This window comes from Pyrus communis, chromosome 16 (genome assembly GCF_041283825.1).
Source record: "Pyrus communis isolate YQ-2024b chromosome 16, ASM4128382v1, whole genome shotgun sequence".
In the NCBI taxonomy this organism is placed as follows: Eukaryota; Viridiplantae; Streptophyta; class Magnoliopsida; order Rosales; family Rosaceae; genus Pyrus; species Pyrus communis.
The window spans coordinates 23,023,865-23,040,026 of record NC_142580.1 but is presented as its reverse complement, the minus strand read 5'-3'; the positions used below and the strand labels follow the sequence as shown (position 1 = coordinate 23,040,026).

Genomic DNA, 16,162 nt, shown 5'->3' with positions numbered 1-16,162 from the left:
AAGAATAAGTTATCCATCAAACGGTTAAGTAAATTGCATTCACAATTTATGAAATCACAACTGGAATTTATCAACTCATATTATAAACGTAATCATGGTTTCAAAGCATCCCTAGGCTAAAACGAGTTTAGCCTCTCATGTTCATAACAAAACGAAGGACAATAGAATTAAACATTGAAAACAAAAGATAGATTACACCTAAAAACGTTCCAACACTCCAACTCGAATGCATAAACGTCCAAGGCTACGTCTTCCTTCTCCTTTTCCTTGCTAAGTCACGACACAAGAGTCAAGGGTGGTTTCGTGGATGATTTTATGGGTTTTGAATGGATTTAGGAAGGTAGGGTGGTGCGGCAATGGTTGATGGTGGTGTATGGAGGTTTGAATGAAGGTTTGGAAGTAGGGGAATGGTGGAAAGTTGGATGGAAGGCTGCGGCAAAGATGAGTTTTCTGAGTGAATGAAGGCAGGTTCTATGGAAGGGTGATTAGCTTCAATAAGGGTGCGGCATAGGGGTTATTATAAGGAAGAAGGAATCCTAAGGCTTTATTACTTAGTTTAGGAAAGGAATTAACTCCAAATCCTTCAAGAATAGGAAACACAAACTCAGAAATTAAAGGGAAAAGGAAGTAACTTGCATCAGAGGAGTGCAAGAAAGGGAATGCTCTTTATTTCTGAATTTAGGCAAGGATTTTGGAATAGAAAAGGGTATGTGAGTTATGGATGAGTTTGATAAGAAAAAGGAATGTGCTTGAATGCTTTAGAATAGGAAAGAAGGCCCTCCCTTGCATGGCAAGGAAGGGAAACACCAAGGGGATACACGGCAAGGAATTTGATGTGATAATAGATAGCACACAAATTAAACCCTCTTTTTGACAATTGTAGTATAGATATAAGTAGGGATCGTTCTAGGCCGGGGATTAGGAGGGATTGCTAATCTAATGAAAATCGACTCAAAGATGTAAAAATATGCTTTAAAACACTTAAACACACTCAAAAGACTCTAACTAAACTTGTATGACTCAAAACAACTCAAAACAATAAAAAAAAAAGACTCAATTTAGACTCTAAGACTCAATTTGGATGAAAATACAGTTAGTTTTGACTCAAAAGACTTAAAAAGACACTTTTGGACAGATTTAGAACAAGTAAGAAAAGGGGGTTTGATTTTGGACGAATTGAAAAGAAAAACAAGTAACTTAAAACTTTAAAACAGATTTTGGACAAATTTAAGAAAAATCAATGGATGATGAACTAGCCAAGGGATACTTCTCCACACATGATACATTCAAACATAAATTGATTTCCAGTTGCTTTTCCGATAAACCATGAACCTCAACACCCCAGATTAACCGTGACATCACTAATTAACCCTCATATTTCCCTTAAGTTATTAGATTGGATGATATCGTACGACAACCCAAAGCATTCTTCAAAAGTCCCCTACATGACATCATAATAGAGATACAATCAAAGATCATTACGTTCAATGGAAATCATAAGTATTGACAAAGCACTTGTAACTATGACATCATGATACTCATGCTAGGAATTTACTTAACATGATTGCGAAAACAACCGTAACTACTTGTGAATATAAGTTTGTAACGATTATGTGAAACACCCTTATATTCTAGCACCAAATTCAAGCATACAAATTAAGTAGGCCTCCCTAATCAACATACAAGAATAAGTTATCCATCAAACAGTTAAGTAAATTGCATTCACAATTTATGAAATCACAACTGGAATTTATCAACTCATATTATAAACGTAATCATGGTTTCAAAGCATCCTAGGCTAAAACGAGTTTAGCCTCTCATATTCATAACAAAACAAAGGAGAACAAAATTAAACATTGAAAATAAAAGATAGGTTACACCGAAAAACGTTCCAAGACTCCAACTCGAATGCATAAACATCCAAGGCTTCGTCTTCCTTCTCCTCCTCCTTGCTAAGTCACGGCACAAGAGTCTATGGTAGTTTTGTGGATGATTTTCTTGGTTTGGAATGGATTTAGGAAGGTAGGGTGGTGCGGCAAGGGTTATGGGTGGTGTATGGAGGCTTGGATGAAGGTTTGGAAGTATGGGAATGGTGGAAAGTTGGATGGAAGGTTGCGGCAAAGGATAGGTTTCTAAATGAATGAAGGCAGGTTGTGTGGAAGGGTGATTCAGGTCTCTAAGGGTGCGGCATAGGGTATTTATATGGAAGAAAGAATCCTAAGACTTTATTACTTAGTTTAGGGAAAGAAATAACTCCAAATCCTTCAAGAATAGGAAACACAAAGTCAGAAATTGAAGGAAAAGGGAAGTGACTTGCGGCATTCAATTGTGAGAAGGAGAATGTCATTTATTTCTGAAATTAGGCAAGAACTTTGGAATAGAAATGGGTATGTGAGTTATGGCTGAGTTTGGTATGAAAAAAGGATGTGTTTGAATGCTTTAAAATAGGAAAGAAGACCCTTCCTTGCACGGCAAGGAAGGGAAATACTAAAGGGATACACGGCAAGGATTTTGGTTTGCAAGGGAACATTGTCTTGTGTCCTAGAATAGGTAGAAGTCCTTGATATTGCTGAAACATGTAGTCTTTAAGGATTAAGAAAGATTAAACCAAATAGGAAACCTTGGCTTAACTTTCCTACTTCAAATAGGAAACCTTCTTTGACTAGGATTCCTCATTTGATTAGGAATCCTCTTGTGATTAGGAATCCTAACTCTTTTAGGTCTTCAATTTCGTCCATTCCTTTTGCTTCAAGCATAAGCTATCCATTCCAAATCCAATTTTGCTCCAAAATGCTCCAAAATGCATCTTTTTGCTTCCTTAGCCATGGGAACCTGAAAACACACGAAAATGGCTTAAACTACTAAAACAACTATGAACTAACAACATCAATGCATGAAAACAAGCAAAGTAAGTCGCCCAAATATGCTCCTATCAAATTCCCCCACACTTAGCTTTTGCTAGTCCTCGAGCAAAACAAAACAAAACAAACCAAAAACAAGCCAAAACACATTCTAAACCTTCCAACATGTACCTCAGGGATTTCCAACGAACATGACACAATAAAGAACATCATTCCCACGGTTTTTAGCTTTCTTTACACTTCAACAAACACTTAATCATAGTTACCACTTATTAGTTCACATTTAATCAATTAAAACAATGTTTTGAATGTAGTAACATGCCTTAGAGAATTCCCTCAATTCCTCACTAGAATGCACTCTATTTTCACACAGATTTTCTAACTTCACACCCTACACTAGGTATATGTGAGAAGATTGATGTAAATATGAAGACTAACACTCACATATGTTATATCAAAGAAAGCATTTTCTAGACTTACGACAATGAGATGAATATGATCTCATGAATGGAATGCTACTACTTAGAACGAGAACCAGTGATTCCATATGCTCATACCAAATTCAAACTCCACATATTGAACACATAACATCAAGATAGAAGTTGAGGGTTGTAACGGGGCTAAGGGTAATGGCTAACAAGGAAAGGCAAAGGATAACAAAGGTTCTTAAAGCAATAGGAAGCAAAGTAATGAAATTGACACTTAAACTCACTTTTAATGGCAGAAATCAACTTTTACACACAAGGGAAGATTCATGCAACATTTAGGGTCAAAATCACTCTTTTAGACCCTTCCTTCAATAACCAACACTTGTGAGATCATTCTCACTTATTTTTCAACTCTTTTTCTTTCTTTTCAACACTTTCTATTTTCTTTTTATTTTTCCACGAATTTTTTTCTTTATTTCATTCTTTTGCCGTGCCCTATCATCTTCCCCCACACTCATTTTCTGCAATATATTGATCAAAAGCAGTTCATTCTAAGTCATGCTTCACTATCCTTTAAGAACAAGGGTATGGAAAGTCCTAATCTAGGCTAGGTAAGGATAATGTGGCTAACAAAGAAAATAGGCTTGAAAAGGCTCAAAAGTGGTAATCCTACAATACATATGAAAAGGGATAGGCTTTTTGGCTTTGACTTGACTAAGAACTTCATCTTATTGTATGTTATGCAATCAATATCATGCTTTGAATGAAATTGGCATGAGTTCTAGTATTTGGAACTTTAATGATGAAATGCATTCTAAGTAGCAACCAAGCAAAGAATGATGAGATCATGCAATGACTTTAGAAAACAAAAAAATCACAGATTAGACTCTCCAAAGAACGTTATAGGCTCAAGTCTCTTGATAGGAGCATATTTAGGCGACTTAACTAGCTTATTCTTGTGCATTTGTGCTATTATTTCTTAGTTAATGTCGTATTACAACTCAATTTCGTGTGTTTGTAGGTCCTATGGGTTAAAGTATCAAGAAAGTGCATTTTGGAGCTATTTTGGACACTAGGTGGTGAGCTTGCATGTGGGCTAACATGGATGGACGAATTTGGACTTCAAGAAGGTGGAAATGTGATAGGAAGAGGAAGGAACTAAGCTAAGGACAAAGTGGATAAGGAAAGTGCAAGAAAAGAGGAAACATTATCCAAAACCTTATCCAACCTTATCCAACATTATCCAAAACCTTATCCAACCTTATCTAACATTATCCAATTATCCAAAACATTATCCAAACCTTATCTCATCTTATCCTATCCAAACCTTATCATGTCTTACTCCTAATTACATGGGGACCTAAATGGATCATTCTAGAACCTATTTCTAGAAGCATCCTAGTCTAGAAGGCCCAAATCTGCCACAAAACCTATTCTTTCTAGAAACCCTAGAAAAGTGGCGCCCAAACCTTTCTAGAAGGCTTTACCTTGCCTTGCAAGGCAAGCTACCCTCTCCCCTAAATCAGCCGCACCTTCCTAGGCCCAATCCCTTTGGGATTCTGAATTCCAAGGCCTAATCCTTGTGGATTTGGGTATACAAATCAGTTTATAGAACTATGTGGGCCAAAACCTTCTCCTAAGTGGATTTGAATCACTATGGCCGAATTCTAGGGCCCTAATCCACCAAATCTGCTAAGTAAACCCTAATCTAATTAACCCTAGGACTATATAAACATATTTTCAGCCACAAATTCGTACCACCCCCTTATGCTATTCAGAAACCCTTGTGCCGCACCTCCATTCTCCATTCTAAGCCTCCATAGACCTCCCTACACATCCATACATCTCTGCCGCACCCTTCCCCACCATAATCAACCATCCTCCATCCCTCCAAACTAGAAAACACCATCCAAACCCACCAATTCCATCACCCACACTTTGTGCCGCAACAAGGAGGAGGAAGAGGAGCCAATCTGTGCATCGAATTCATCTTGGATCGCTGAGCAATTAGGTGTATTCTTTCTTATGATTTCAATGTTTAAATTCAATACTTTTTGTTGTGCAAGCATGAGGAACTAATCCCCCTTTTGGCTAGGGGGGAATTTCGAAACCATGGTTATATTTGCATGATGATTTGATTACTTTCAGTTGTGATTTCATGAATGATGAATTCAATTTACTTATCTATTTTAATTAAAACTTGCTTATGTATATGAATTGAGAGTGCACGCTTGATTTGCATGCATAAACATGATGCTAGGATATGAGGGAACTTCACCTAATCGTTGGGAACTCACATCCATGAGTAGTTAAGATTGTTGGTCGCAATTATGTTAAGTAAATTCTTGGCATAAGTATCATGCGCTTTCATAGTTACGAATGCCTCGTCAACACCTATGATTTCCATAGAACCTAATGATCTTTGATTGTCTTTCTATTATGCGCTTTCATATAGAAAACTTTTAAGGAATAATTTGATTGCAATGCGCTAATTCCATTCAATTCAATGACCTAAGGGAAATCTGAGAGTTAATTTAAGCGTACCTAATTAACTTGGGGTGTTGAGGTTCATAAATTCATCGAATAAGCAACTGAAGATTATTTTGTATGCAAGTATGCCATGTGTGGAGAAAAACCTCCTAGCCATCTCACCATCCACTTAATTTCACCAATTTCGTCAGAATCTGCCTATTTTACATATTTGTTTTGTTTGTTTGATTTTCGTCAAAAACCAAATCCCCAAGTGTCTTAGAGTGTCTAATTAGTTAGAATATGTTTTAGATTGTGTTTTTGAGTGTTTTGATTCAAGTTGTTACCCAAATTCGTCCAAATTAGTGAAAGTGCTCAAAACTGCCCAGAAAGTGTTTTTAAGGCAGTTTTGAGTGTTTTGGGGCTGTTTTGAGTCTTTGGGTTTGTTTTAGTGTTTTTATTGTTTAGCTTTGCATTCTTTGAGTCTAGTTTAGTGTTTTAACCTTTGTTTTACGTTTTTGAGTCAGTTTCCAAGTGATTTAGCAATCCCTCCTAATCCCCGGTTTAGAACGATCCCTACTTATTTATATGCTACAATTGTCAAAAGAGGGTTAATTTGTGTGTTAAGTTAATTTTCGCACCAAATTTTGGCGCCGTTGCCGGGGATTAGCAAAGTTTGCTAATCTCTTGGATTGTTATTTTCGTTTTTCTTATTAGATCAGATTCTTATGTTATTTTGTTTCTTGTTTTAGGTACTTGTTTATGACTCGGAGTTCTAATCCGGTTCACGAACATATTTTAGACTTTGACGACGATTTTGAGCGTGAGTTGAGACGTAAGAGGAAGAACCCGGAACCTAGTGAATCAAGTGCAAGTTCCGAGTCCGTTTCTGAATTTGAAGAGGAAGTGGAAGACATGGCAGCGGACAACCGAACAATCAAGGAGCTTTCCGCTTCGGGATTGGCCAATGCCGCACCCTTGTGCATCCAATACCCAAGGGCGGCTCAAGACAAGACTGCTGAGTTCGAATTGAAGTCAAGCCTGTTACATCACATTCCGAAGTACCATGGGCTGTCCATGGAAAATCCGAACAAGCACTTGAAGGAGTTTGAAGTCGTTTGCTCAAGCATGACTCCGGTGAACGTGGATGAGAGCATCTTGAAGATGAAGGCCTTTCCCTTTTCTCTCTAAGAGAAAGCGAAAGATTGGTTGTACGAGTTGGCTCCCGGAACGGTCACATCATGGGAGAGCATGAAACGAGCTTACTTGGAGAAGTTTTTCCCAACTTCTCGAGTCATCCTCCTACGAAAAAGGATAAGTGGAATCCAACAAGATGAAGGTGAATCCTTTCCTACTTATTATGAACGTTTTAAATCTCTTGTTGCTTCATGTCCACAGCATCAAATGAAGGAGGAACTACTTCTACAATACTTTTACGAGGGACTTCTACCTATTGAACGTCAAATGCTAGATGCCTCAGCGGGAGGAGCATTGGTGGACAAGACCCCCACGGCTGCAAAGTCCTTGATTGCTAATCGAGCATTGAACGCTCAACAATACGAAGGCGTTGGACAGAGGAGTACCCCACGGCAACACCAAGTCAATGAGGTAAGTGCCATAACCGAACTTCAAAATCAAATGGCTAACCTTACTACGTTGCTTTCTCAGGTGGTGGAAGGTCCAAAAGTCAAAACCGTAGCTTCTTGTGGCGTATGCTCCATGCAAGAACACCCTACAGACAAGTGCCCACAATTAATCGAGAATGGAGGGTGGGAGACACTCAATGCCGTGGGATATGGCAACCAATACCAATCACGTGGTGATCCGTTCTCTAATACTTACAATCCCGGTTGGCGTGATCATCCGAATTTCAAATGGCGAGACCCCCAACAAGGTCAACAACAAAGTGGATTTAGGCAACAACCCCCGGGTTTCTATCAAAAGCCGTTGGCACCACCACAAGCCCAAGCACAACCTGCCCAAAGCAATGTAGGTAATTCAAGTGAAAATGATAAGATTTTTCAATTACTTACTACTTTGACGCAGGAAGTCCAAACTCAAAACAAAGAGAGGCAAATCCAAGACAAGAGGGTGGACAACTTGGAGAAGCAAGTGGGACAGATTGTCGAATTCATGGGGCAATTTTGTGAGCAAGGAAGGTTGCCTAGCTCAACAGTGGTCAACCCGAAAGGAGGATTCGAATCTGCGAAAGCAATCATGTTGCGAAGTGGAAAACAAGTTGGAACGGCTTCACAACCCTCTAATTCAGCCCCAATGGAGGAAGAAAAGTTGCAATTTGAAGAGGGGGAGCATGAGCAAGCCACGGCAAGGGTGGGAGACACCATGCCGCAGCCACCCAAAGTACACCACTCGGCTTCTAAAGGTAAGGATGTTCCAAATTCGGTTATTTCTAATGTTATTCCTCCAAATGCACCCTTTCCTCGTAGATTCATGCAAACAAAGAAGGAGGAAGCTGAAAAGGACATCTTGGAGACATTTAGGAAAGTACAAGTCAATATACCACTTTTGGATGCAATTAAGCAAGTTCCAAGGTATGCTAAGTTTTTAAAAGAACTTTGCACTACTAGGAAGAAAATTTCGAACAAAGAGGTTGTAAAGGTAAGTGAAAATGTCTCAGCCATCTTGCAACGTAAATTGCCCCCTAAATGCAAAGATCCGGGTAGTTTTACAATTCCTTGTGTTATTGGCAATAATCGTTTTGAACATGCCATGCTAGACTTAGGTGCATCTATTAATGTTATGCCTTACTCAATTTATGAATCTATGAACCTAGGTGAGTTAAAAAATGATGGTGTGGTTATTCAATTGGCCGATAGATTTAATGCCTATCCAAAGGGTGTTTTGGAAGATGTTTTAGTGCAGGTTAATGATTTAATCTTTCCGGCTGATTTTTATGTACTTGAAATGGAAGACTCGGTTCATTCTCCACCCTTGCCACTCCTACTTGGAAGACCATTCATGAAAACAGCTCAAACGAAGATTGATGTGGCCAAGGGAGTATTAACAATGGAGTTTGGTGGTGATATAATTAAATTCAATGTTTATGACTCTATTAAGAAGCCTAATGATGTTCGTTCTTGTTTTGCCATTGATGTGCATAAGGATATAGGGCAGGAACAATCCACACCTATCAAGAAGGATGCATCAAGAACCACCATTGAAGAGGGAATTGGAGTGGTTGCCCTAAAACCATCCAATCTGGCCGAGAGTAGCCATAGTGACTTTGTTGATATGGCTGCCACTTTTGAGCCTCCATCACAATATGTTTGTAAGTCTCCAACCCCAATTCCAATTCTCATGTCAACTAATACGGTGTTACCTTCTTTGGTGCAGGTACCCAATCGATTTCAAGGTGGTGGGAGCATTTACATGGACTTTAGGAACCAAAACACCACAATCCGGGACGATCACTATCCCCTCCCTTTCATTGAGCCATGCTACGAACACTTTGGGAAGCATGCCGTGGAGGACAGATCCCTCCATGCCGTGGGTACTACTAGTGAAGCTTAACACGGCGTATTCGTCCGGCTGGAAGACGTTAAAGCAAGCGCTTCTTGGGAGGCAACCCATGTATTCGACAAGGAGAAGATGGAACTTCCATTCCAAACCCAGATTTGCGTTTCTAAACCCTTCTCCTTGCTGTTTATTTTATCATGCTTAGTTGCTTATTATTTGTTTGCTTTTATGTGAGTCTTTGTGTGAAACATTGAGGACAATGTTTGATTTAAGTGTGGGGGGGTAAACAAGTGTTTTTATGCAAAATTCGTGGGATTCTATCACCTATCACTTCTAATGTTGTTTCTCACTGTTTTTAGGTGTTTTTAATGCATTTTGAGCTGTTTTGGTGTGTGTTGAAGTAAAAATCCGAAAATTTGAAAAATATTGAAAAAAGTGTTTTGAAAAAGCCAAAAAGAGTTGTTTTTGTGTGTTTGTTTGTGTCTTAGGGTACCTTCCAACACAATGATGAGGATTTGGTTTTTAATGCATGACTGTTAAAGAGAGTTACAAACAATGATGGAAGTTTGATTTGCTCTTTGGTTTATGCTTGGTTGTAGTTATAGTTTACGAATTCACATGTAATCACAAAGGATAAAATCAGTTTTTGTAACATGCTTGAAGGAAGGAACTCAAACAAACGCTACATCCCTGAGAGACTTGAGCCTAAACGTTTATTTGGAGAGTTATTAATCTGTGCATTCTTGTTTTCTAAAGTCGTTGCATGATCTCATTATTCTTTGCTTGGTTGCTACTTAGAATGCGTTTAATCACTATAGTTCCAAATACTAGAACTCATACCCGTTTCATTCAAAGCATGAAATTGATTAGCATAACAAATAACAAGATGAAGTTGTGTAGTAGTCACCACCATAGCCAAATAGCCGAATCCACCATTGTCATTTGTATTGTAGGATTAAACCCCTTTGAGCCTTATTTAGCCTATTTTCTTGTTAACCACATCATCCTTACCTAGCCTAGAATAGGACTTTCCATACCTTTGTTCTTAAAGTATAGTGGAGCATAACTTAGAAGGAATTCCTATTGAGTGACATATGTGCAGAAAACAAGTGTGGGGGAAGGGATTTTGTGAGTGTGGGTGTGCCAAAGTCTTAAAAGGGGCACAAGAAAAAAAAGAAAGAAAACAAAACGAAAAGAGAAAAAAAATTTGTGAAAAAGAAGAAAAAGAAGAAGAAAAGGAAGAAAAGGAGTTGAAAATAAGTGAGAATGAACTCACAAGTGTGGTTGTTGAAGAAAGGGTCCAAAAAGTTTGAATATGGCCCTAAGTGTTGTGTGACTTCCCCTTGGGTGTTCAAAGTGGACTTCTGCGTTCTAAAGGGAATTCTAAGTGCCTAATTCAATATTTTGCTCACTATTGCTTTAAGAATGTTTGTTTATCCTTCACCTTTCGTTGTTAGCCAATACCCTAGCCTCGTTACAACCCTTTGACTTCTATCTTGATTGTTATGTGTTTCAATATGTGGAGTTTAAAATTGGTTTGAGCATATGGTATCCCTGGTTCTCGCGTCTAAGTAGTAGCGTTCCATTCATGAGATCATATACATGTCATTGTTAATAATTCTAGAAAGTGCTTTCCTTGTTATAACATATGTGAGTGTTCGTCTACATGTTTACATCAATCTTCTCACATATACCTAGTGTAGGGAGTGTAGTTAGAAAATCTGTGTGAAAATTGAGAGTACAACTAGTAAGGAATTAAGGGAATTCTCTAAGGCATGTTACTACATTCAAAATGTTGTTTTAATTGATTAAATGCGAGCTAGTGAATGGTGACTATGATTAAGTATGCTCGAGGGTAAGGATTGCTTAAATCTATGTGAGTAGTGATCTTTAACATGTTATGTTTCATTGGAAATCCCTGAGGCAACGTTGGGAAGGTTTAGAGTTATGTTTTGTTTCTTTTGTTTATTTGTTTTGCTCGAGGACTAGCAAAAGATAAGTGTGGGGGAATTTGATAGGAGCATATTTAGGCGACTTAACTAGCTTATTCTTGTGCATTTGTGCTATTATTTCTTAGTTAATGTCGTATTACAACTCAATTTCGTGTGTTTGTAGGTCCTATGGGTTAAAGTATCAAGAAAGTGCATTTTGGTGCATTTTGGAGCTATTTTGGACACTAGGTGGTGAGCTTGCATGTGGGCTAACATGGATGGACGAATTTGGACTTCAAGAAGGTGGAAATGTGATAGGAAGAGGAAGGAACTAAGCTAAGGACAAAGTGGATAAGGAAAGTGCAAGAAAAGAGGAAACATTATCCAAAACCTTATCCAACCTTATCCAACATTATCCAAAACCTTATCCAACCTTATCTAACATTATCCAATTATCCAAAACATTATCCAAACCTTATCTCATCTTATCCTATCCAAACCTTATCATGTCTTACTCCTAATTACATGGGGACCTAAATGGATCATTCTAGAACCTATTTCTAGAAGCATCCTAGTCTAGAAGGCCCAAATCTGCCACAAAACCTATTCTTTCTAGAAACCCTAGAAAAGTGGCGCCCAAACCTTTCTAGAAGGCTTTACCTTGCCTTGCAAGGCAAGCTACCCTCTCCCCTAAATCAGCCGCACCTTCCTAGGCCCAATCCCTTTGGGATTCTGAATTCCAAGGCCTAATCCTTGTGGATTTGGGTATACAAATCAGTTTATAGAACTATGTGGGCCAAAACCTTCTCCTAAGTGGATTTGAATCACTATGGCCGAATTCTAGGGCCCTAATCCACCAAATCTGCTAAGTAAACCCTAATCTAATTAACCCTAGGACTATATAAACATATTTTCAGCCACAAATTCGTACCACCCCCTTATGCTATTCAGAAACCCTTGTGCCGCACCTCCATTCTCCATTCTAAGCCTCCATAGACCTCCCTACACATCCATACATCTCTGCCGCACCCTTCCCCACCATAATCAACCATCCTCCATCCCTCCAAACTAGAAAACACCATCCAAACCCACCAATTCCATCACCCACACTTTGTGCCGCAACAAGGAGGAGGAAGAGGAGCCAATCTGTGCATCGAATTCATCTTGGATCGCTGAGCAATTAGGTGTATTCTTTCTTATGATTTCAATGTTTAAATTCAATACTTTTTGTTGTGCAAGCATGAGGAACTAATCCCCCTTTTGGCTAGGGGGGAATTTCGAAACCATGGTTATATTTGCATGATGATTTGATTACTTTCAGTTGTGATTTCATGAATGATGAATTCAATTTACTTATCTATTTTAATTAAAACTTGCTTATGTATATGAATTGAGAGTGCACGCTTGATTTGCATGCATAAACATGATGCTAGGATATGAGGGAACTTCACCTAATCGTTGGGAACTCACATCCATGAGTAGTTAAGATTGTTGGTCGCAATTATGTTAAGTAAATTCTTGGCATAAGTATCATGCGCTTTCATAGTTACGAATGCCTCGTCAACACCTATGATTTCCATAGAACCTAATGATCTTTGATTGTCTTTCTATTATGCGCTTTCATATAGAAAACTTTTAAGGAATAATTTGATTGCAATGCGCTAATTCCATTCAATTCAATGACCTAAGGGAAATCTGAGAGTTAATTTAAGCGTACCTAATTAACTTGGGGTGTTGAGGTTCATAAATTCATCGAATAAGCAACTGAAGATTATTTTGTATGCAAGTATGCCATGTGTGGAGAAAAACCTCCTAGCCATCTCACCATCCACTTAATTTCACCAATTTCGTCAGAATCTGCCTATTTTACATATTTGTTTTGTTTGTTTGATTTTCGTCAAAAACCAAATCCCCAAGTGTCTTAGAGTGTCTAATTAGTTAGAATATGTTTTAGATTGTGTTTTTGAGTGTTTTGATTCAAGTTGTTACCCAAATTCGTCCAAATTAGTGAAAGTGCTCAAAACTGCCCAGAAAGTGTTTTTAAGGCAGTTTTGAGTGTTTTGGGGCTGTTTTGAGTCTTTGGGTTTGGTTTAGTGTTTTTATTGTTTAGCTTTGCATTCTTTGAGTCTAGTTTAGTGTTTTAACCTTTGTTTTACGTTTTTGAGTCAGTTTCCAAGTGATTTAGCAATCCCTCCTAATCCCCGGTTTAGAACGATCCCTACTTATTTATATGCTACAATTGTCAAAAGAGGGTTAATTTGTGTGTTAAGTTAATTTTCGCATCATCTCTCAAGGATGTAGCGTTAGTTTGAGTTCCTTCCTTCAAGCATGTTACAAAAATTGATTTTCTCTTTGTAATTACATGTGAATTCATAAGCTATAACCATAACCATAACCAAGCATAAACCAAAACATAAATCAACTTCCAGCCATGTTTACAACATTCTTTAATAGTCATGACATTCAAAACCAAATCCTCATCATTGTGTTGGAAGGTAACCTAAGACACAAACAAACACACAAAAACAACTTTAAAACAACTCTTTTTGGGTTTATCAAAACTGTTTTTTTAATTTTTTTGTAAATTTTCGGATTTTTTGACCAAAAGACATGAAAACACTTCAAAACACTCTAAAAACACTTAAAAATAGTGAGAAACAACATTAGAAGTGATAGGTGATAAAACCCCACGAAAATCATGTGAAAACATGCAAAAACAACTTGTTTACCCCCCCCCCCCCACTTAAATCAAACATTGTCCTCAATGTTTCAAACTAAGACTCACATTCAAACAAACATAATAAACTAACTAACATGACAAAATAAAAATAATAAAGAGATAGAGATTGAGGAACGCAAATCTGATTTTGTGGCATGAATCGGTGAATTGCTCAAATCCTCTCTAGTTGAATGCATGGGTTGCCTCCCAAGAAGCGCTTGCTTTATCGTCGTGCAGCCGGACGAACATTCTTCTTATCCTCAATGGGAGCCCACGGCATGGAGGGTGATGTCCTCCACAATCTGCCCTTCAACATTTGCATAATAAGGCTGCAAACGATGCCCATTCACCTTGAATTCTTGGCCATTCTTCAAGCTTTGGATTTGAACTGCGCCATATGGAAAAACATTAGTAACAACAAAATGTCCAATCCACTTAGAACGTAACATACCAGGAAATAAACGAAGGCAAGAATTAAAAAGTAAAACTTTTTACCCTTTGGAGAATGTTTTGCATCAGATCATCTTGTCATGGAAAACTTTGATCTTTTCCTTGTAAATGCAAGCATTCTCATATGCTTCACGCCTAAGCTCCTCAAGCTCATTCAATTGCAACTTTCTATGCATTCCAGCCACATCTAGGTCCATGTTGAAAGTCTTGATTGCCCAATGAGCCTTGTGTTCTAACTCTACAGGGAGATGACATGGCTTGCCATAAACTAGCCGAAAAGGGGACATGCCTATGGGTGTCTTGTAAGCCGTTCTATAAGCCCATAATGCATCCTCCAAACGCACACTCCAATCTTTTCTTGTTGGTCCAACGGTCTTCTCCAAGATTTGCTTGATTTCTCTATTGGACACCTCGGCTTGGCCATTGGTTTGGGGATGGTAAGGTGTTGAAACCTTATGTGTGACTTGATACTTCTTGAGTAATGCCTCTATGGTACGATTGCAAAAGTGAGACCCTCCATCACTAATAAGCACTTGAGCATCCCAAATCTAGCAAAAATGTTAGTCTTTATAAAATCTACAACAACTCTAGAATCATTAGTAGGGGTGGCCTTGGCTTCTACCCATTTTGAGACATAATCCACTGCAAGCAAAATATAAGTAAAACCAAATGAAGATGGGAAAGGGCCCATGAAATCAATGCCCCAAACATCAAAAATTTCAACATTAAAGATGGGTGTTTGCGGAATTTGGTCCCTTGCACCTATATTTCCCATTCGTTGACAACGATCACAAGTTAAACAAAAAGTTCTAGCATCTTTAAAGATTGTAGGCCAATAAAAACCACATTCTAACACTTTAAGTGCAGTGCGTTGTGTGCCAAAATGTCCACCACATGCATAAGTGTGACAAAAGGTTAGAATCGAATTAAACTCACAATCATGCACACAACGACGCACAATATGATCTGCACAAAACTTCCACAAATATGGGTCATCCCACACATAAAACCGTGCCTCTTTCTTTAATTTATCACGTTGGTGCCTAGCTAGGGTACTTGGAACACGTTTTGACACCAAAAATTTGACCAAATCGGCATACCAAGGTTCACATAACTTAATGGACATTAATTGCTCATCAGGGAATGTCTCTTGGATGGGTAAAGAGTCCTCATTGCACACCAAATGACTTAGATGGTCAGCAACCACATTCTCACTCCCTTTCTTGTCTCGAATTTCAATGTCAAACTCTTGGAGAAGAAGCCTTGGTTTGGTCTCCTTTTTGGTGAATAAGTACCTTAGAGCTGCACAGTCAAAATAGACAATCACTTTAGTACCAAGTAAATATGAACGAAACTTATCTAAAGCAAACACAACGGCAAGAAGTTCGTTTTCAGTGGTAGAGTAATTTAATTGAGCATCATTTAAGGTCCAGGAAGCATAATATATGACGTGTGGTTGCTTATTCTTCCTTTGGCCCAAAACAGCCCCTATTGCATAATCGGATGCATCACACATTAGCTCAAAAGGCAACGTCCAATCTGGTGGAATGATAATGGGTGCCGTGGTAAGCATGTCTTTGAGATGCTTGAATGCCTTCTCACACTCCTCGTTGAACTCAAACACCACTTCTTTTTTAGGAGACGGCATAGGGGTTGTGCAATCTTGGAGAAATCCTTGATAAATCGCCTATAGAATCCTGCATGGCCAAGAAAAGAACGAACCTCTCTAACCGAAGTAGGAGAGGGTAAGTAACGTACAAGATCTATTTTAGACTTATCAACTTCAATTCCTTTTTCAGAGATGATATGACCCAAAACTATGCCTTG

The 16,162-nt window shown here is 38.4% G+C and overlaps 1 pseudogene; it reads left to right on the top strand.

The window, feature by feature from the left end:
- Positions 1 to 6,520: 6,520 nt before the first annotated feature.
- Positions 6,521 to 9,289, top strand: LOC148690145 (uncharacterized; annotated as a pseudogene).
- The last annotated feature ends 6,873 nt before the right edge of the window (positions 9,290 to 16,162 follow it).